Raw genomic sequence first — 6,015 nt, 5'->3', positions numbered from 1 at the left:
TTCTCCAAATGTTGTATCACTTCATCAAAGCCAGCAAAGGGGGGCATCAACAGGGAGAGTCTGCAAACAAGATAGCAGTTACAGTCTTCTGCAACAAATTCACAGATGTGGAATCCTATCACCTTTGCTGTATTCGATTGGTTAAAAGCAAGTCACAGGTCCCACCCACACCCAAGCAGAGAGGATTATGCAGGGAATCATTGGGGAGCATTTTAGAATCTGTCCCCCACAGTTGCCATGTGCAGTTGTTGCAAAGATTACGCTAATGTATGAGTATCTCCAGAACCACATATTGGAACACAAAGAAAAGCCCAAGAGTTCCTATGCATTTATGCTATCAGAGAGGAAGGATTTGGCAAGTCAATTCACTTGTCTTTGCTCTTGTCTAAGTGCTTCCAACTCTCAAATTATCCCTGCCCTACAAGCACGTCCATCTCCAATGCTGGCAGCAGTACAACCCATGCACTTTTGCTGCATTAAGATGCAGTTGTTATTTTGAGGACACAGTCTAAGGGATGTGGAAATGCTTTTCCCTAAGGTCTGAATGGTATTAATCATGAGAGAGGATGTTTTAGGTTCCAGGTAGTGTTGTGACAGCCCTGAGTACCAGCCTCCAAGTGACAGACTCTGAGTGACAGTGGTCCCCATGTGTTTTTTTAACAAATTCTTTCTTGGGCTGGTCCCGTGGCTCACTTGGGAGAGTGCGGCTCTGGTAGCGCCAAGGCCACGGGTTCGGATCCTAATATAGGGATGGCCAGTGCACTCACTGGCTGAGCATGGTGCAGACCACACCGTGCCGAGGGTTGCAATCCCCTTACCAGTCAAAAAAAAAAAAATCCTTTCTTAGTGTGTGTGTGTGTGTTTGTGATTTTCAGGGTTACTTGAGTATTCTCACAGTATGGTAACTAAATTTCCCCAGAGTGAGTGACCCAAGAAAGAGAAATCAAGGTAGAAGCCACAATGTCTTTTACGACCTAGTCTTGGAAGTCACACACCATCATTTCTGCAATATCCAACTGGTCACACAGGTCAGCCCTACTCAGTGTGAGGTGCTACACCAGGGTATTGTGGTAGGCAGAATTCTAAGATAGCCCCAAGATCCTGTGCCTGGTATAATCTCCGCCTCTTGAGTGTGACAGGATTTGTGAACATAATGGATGTCACGCCCATGATTATATTACACTATAAACCAGAAGAGATTTTGCAGATGTAATCTAATCAGCTGATTTGAGTTAATCAAAAGGAAAGATACCCCAAGTGGCCTGACCTAATCAGATAAGCCCTTAAAAGAGGCCAGAGAGAATCAAAGTCAGAAAGGTTTTGCCTGCTGGCTTTGGAGAAGCAAATAACTATGTGTGAACTGCCTGTGGAGGGGGCCACATGGCAAGGATTTGAGAACAACCTCTAGGAGCTGTGAGTGTTCCCTTGTTGACAGCTAGCAAGCAAACAGAGACCTCCCTACTTCCCCTCTTGCCATGCCACAGTCTATTCTCCACACAGCAACCTAAGAAAATGTTATGCCCCTGCTTAAATCCCCCACAATTTTATGTGGCCTTCTTGATCTGGCCCCTGCCTGCATCTTGAACTTTGTGTGTGCTGTTCCTTCTGCCTCCAATTCTTTCTCCCCTCTTATCTATTTGTGTAGCTGGCTCCTTCTTGCCATTCAGATATCAATACAAAGCTCACCTCTTTAGAGACCCCATCTCTATCTAAAGTTGGTCCACCCACCCTCGCTCTCACCCAATCACTGCCTATGACATTTTATTAGATTTCTTCCATAGATCCTATCACTGTCCCATCGTTGTTTTGGGTTTGTTTACTTGCTTATTTGTTTATATTATCTTCCCCACTAGAATTTCAGCTCCAGGAATGCTTTCTGGCTCACCGTTCTATCCCTAGCCCCCTGTATCAGTGCCTAACATATAGGAGTTGCTCAGGAAATAACTCTCAAATTTACTCATCATTCATTTATTCAGCACATATTTGTTGAGACTTACTGCTTAATGACTCAGGGAGCCCAGCCCTATTCCCTTAGTACAAGGATAAGCAAGACAGCTGGCATCAGTGGGTTCACATTCAGGCTCCACTATCACCTCCTTCTGACATCCCCTCTCTGAGCCTGTTTCTCCATCCATTAAATGGGAACAACAATACCTATTTGGCAGGATTGTTATGAGAATTAAACACTAACTTTTAAAAGGCTGCCAGGCAGCCTGGCACATAGTAGGTATTCATTAAATCAGTAACTTCATCCCATGGCCTGAAGTGACCCTGTCTGCCTGGCAGCCACCCTAGAACATATAGGCACAGTCCTAGGGGCTCTGACACAGCTGTGTAACAGCTGGACGTCTGCATGGGTGGAAGATCAGAAACAGATGTGGGGTGGGGCCAAGGAAGGACCCTGAGGCCAGCTGGTGACCCACTTGGCCACAGGAACAAGGGAGAAAGGGGCCATAAACATGCCAGGGCAGTTTCTTGAAATAACAGAATGGAAACAGCCTCAGGGCCACAGGATGTCTTCCAGTGGCAAATAACTGGGAAAGCAGAAAACATGCCAGCCTCCCAGCTCCCCCATCAGGCCAGGGAACATGCCTGACTCTCAGAGCCCTGCCTCCTACCCAGCCCATCTATGCATCCACTGGCCAGGGGCAGGGACTAAAAGACATCAAGCTGCTGAGCAAGGCTTGAAAGCGGAAGTTGCCCTTCCGTGCGATGGATACTGTGACGCACTTTATGCACTGACATGAGTGATATATGTCTCTGAGATATGCAGTTAGGTAAGCAAAGATGAATTTTTAAAGGATTTAAAAATAATACATACACACATTTGCCTGTGCGTACTGCCACCATCTCTGGAAGGATGTTTAAAAAACTAGTAACATCAGTTGCCTCTACAGAGTGGAAACGAAATGTTGAGGGATGGGATGAAAGGAAGACTTTTCACTAAAATACCCTTTCATCCTATTTGAATGTCGAATCACTTGAGTGTAAAGCCTATTCAAAAATAAATACTTAAAATTTGAAAAGAAAAAAAAAAAAGAGGAAAACGCAGCTGCTGCCCACCTTGGGGAATTGTTTTACCCCTTCTCTTCCACCAAAGAGGGTGAGGAAGAGCTTACTTTTTCCAGAATGATCTATGTAAAAAGGAAAGCTGGTTATATTGTTCCTCTTTATGTCATTCCTCTGTTTGAATCCTTTCAATGACACACAGCTAAGCATACTGTATAAGCTCAAAAAGAGCAGTTGTTCATTCAATGGGTAAATTAATACATGCATGAAGGAACTAGATCATACTTTATCTCTTGATCTTTATGTACTGATATGGAAAAGTACACCTTCTTATGTCAAGGATGATCTTATTTTTGAAAAATAGGGTAATTACATTTATATATAATTGTATTGCACATTAGCATATGCACATATATATGTATATTTTAGTATATACATGGATACATACATGATTACTGGTCTATAAATAGAAAAAAAAATTTAGAAAGACCCCAAACTTGCTGGTTTTTACATCTTGATCTTAGTGGTGATTACACAGACATGGGTGTAAACATGGGTTAAAAATTCATCAATTTGTGCTTAAGACTTAGACACTTTCCTGAATATAGTTATATCACAATTTTTAATCTTCTTTTTCACACAAATTTTTTAAAGGAAAAGGATGCACCCCAAAATATTATTGGAGATCATCTCCTGAGACAGTTAAGATTATGGGGGGCTTTTGACTTCCAATGTATATCTGAATATTTTATAAGCACACAAGTATGAAGCCTTTTGAAATATATGTTCTTTATATTGTATTTTATTTCAGACTCTTTAGCTTTGCACATAAGCCTTCACTTCTTCACCTGCCCCCATCCTTCATTCCAACTAATCAAACTCCTTATATTTCTCAAATGTATCATGCTGTTGATACCTCCAGGCCTTTTTCTTTGCTGGTCTCTCTTCCTAAAACACCCTCTCCCACTTCCTCAATTCCTCCCACCTGCCTAACTTCTTCTAGTCCTTCAAGCTAGACAGAAACTAGACTGAAGACAACTGAAGTGTCACCTTCTCCAGGAAGCCTTCCTTGACTTCCTCAGGCTGGGTCAAGTGCTCTAGAAACCTCTCAGAATTGATTCTGTCATGGTGCTTGACCTACTTATCCATCTCCCCTATTCAACTGCAAGCTCCTTGAGGTCAAGGATTGTGTCTGACTCACTTCTATGTCCCCATGCTCAGCACCAAACCAGGCACAGAAGAGGCATCAATACATAAGGATAAATAAATTTTTTAATTGATGAAAAAAAAATGTAAAAGTCAGATAATTCAGCATTGGTGAGGATGAGGAGCAACAGGAAACTTTATTCGTTGCTGGTAGAAATGTAAATTGTATGGAAGGTTGAAAAATGTCCCCCAAATTGATCAGGCCTTAATTCTCAGAATCTGTGACTATTACCTTATATGACAACATATGTAATTATGTTAAGGAGATTGCCAGGGGAAGATTATCCTGGATTATCTGGGTGGGCCCTAAATGTAATCACAATTGTCTGTGTAAAAGATGCGAAGGGAGATTTCACCCACACAGAGGAGAAGAGCACTTGAAGACAAAGGCAGAGATTGGAGTGAGGCGGCCACAAGGCATGGGACACCTGGAGCCACCAGAAGCTGGAACAGGCGAGGAAGGATTCTCCCCTGGAACCTCACATTTGACCCTGCTCACACATTGAATCCAGTGATCTCAGACTTCTGGCTTACAGAAGAGTGAGAGAATAAATTTTTGCTGTTTGAAGCTACCAAGTTTGTGGCAATTTGTTACAGCAGCCCCAGAAAACTAACGCAACTGGTACCTCCTTTCTGGAAAACAGTTTGGCAAAACTAAATTATAAAGTTGGTTACTGTATGCGCCTAACAATGAGCCAGCAACTCTCCTTGGAATAAGCCCTGGAGAAACCCCTGCCCATGTCTGCCAAGAGACATGTCCAAGAACATTCTTCAGCATTGTTTATAATGAAAAAACCTGGAAACAAGTCACACTCACTCAAGAAGAGATAAATAAATTGTGGTGTATTCACATAATGGAATATGACATGGCAGGAAAAAGGAATGAACTACAGCTGTTTGCAAAAACAAGCATAAATCTCACATACCTGACGTTAAGTAGGAGAAGCAAAGTCACACAAAAATGCAGACAGTATGATACTATTTATATAAAATTCAAAAACAGGTAAAACTAAACAATACATTGTTTTGGTGTTTAAACTATAAAGAAAATGGGGGAATGATTAAACCACTTCCTGATACTGGTTATTTGATGGGAGGAAGGGGCTGCAATGGGTACAGGGGAGGGAGCACACAGTGGGCTTCTGGGTAAAGTGACAGTACATTTTATCGCTAGTGGCACAGTTTTGCATATGGAAAGGGGGGTGCTAGTAATAGTTATGGCAGAAAACAGGTGCACTCCAAAACTTCCCCAGGCAAACCAGAACACAGGATCACCCTACTTGGTTGACATGAATAAGGTTCTATTTCATGGCCTGGTTGGTGCTTTTTAAACTGGACATGTACATTTTCTTTATATGATGTATCTCATAGACTTTTTTTCCAACCAATAAATTACTACGGTGGGTGCCAAGATCAGTTCAGGGTTTTTAGTAGCAACTCCAGACATAGAAGCAGATCCTGAGTAAATTCAGCACAAAAGGAATTTATCACAGGGAGAGACAAGAGCTCCCACAATTGCCAGGAAGGGACAAACAGAGCAGGACAGAGAACCACAGCCAGAAACCTACCCATAACCAAGTGGCAAGGACCCTGGGCTCCCCTTGCTTGAACCCTGCCCGCTGCTACTTCTGCTGTCCCTGGAACCCAGATGGTGTTGTCACTTCTATACCATCCCCCATCCTCCACCCCAAATTCTCCCTGTCCCTACTTCTCTGCCCACCCAGGGTCAAAATCCTCAGTGGGTGCCACTGATTCCTCAAACTGGCTACTAGGGATGCTGGGAAAGAGAGGCTCTGGCCA

This window comes from Cynocephalus volans, chromosome 2 (genome assembly GCF_027409185.1).
Source record: "Cynocephalus volans isolate mCynVol1 chromosome 2, mCynVol1.pri, whole genome shotgun sequence".
Taxonomy (NCBI): domain Eukaryota; kingdom Metazoa; phylum Chordata; class Mammalia; order Dermoptera; family Cynocephalidae; genus Cynocephalus; species Cynocephalus volans.
Note: the sequence above shows the minus strand (reverse complement) of the source record.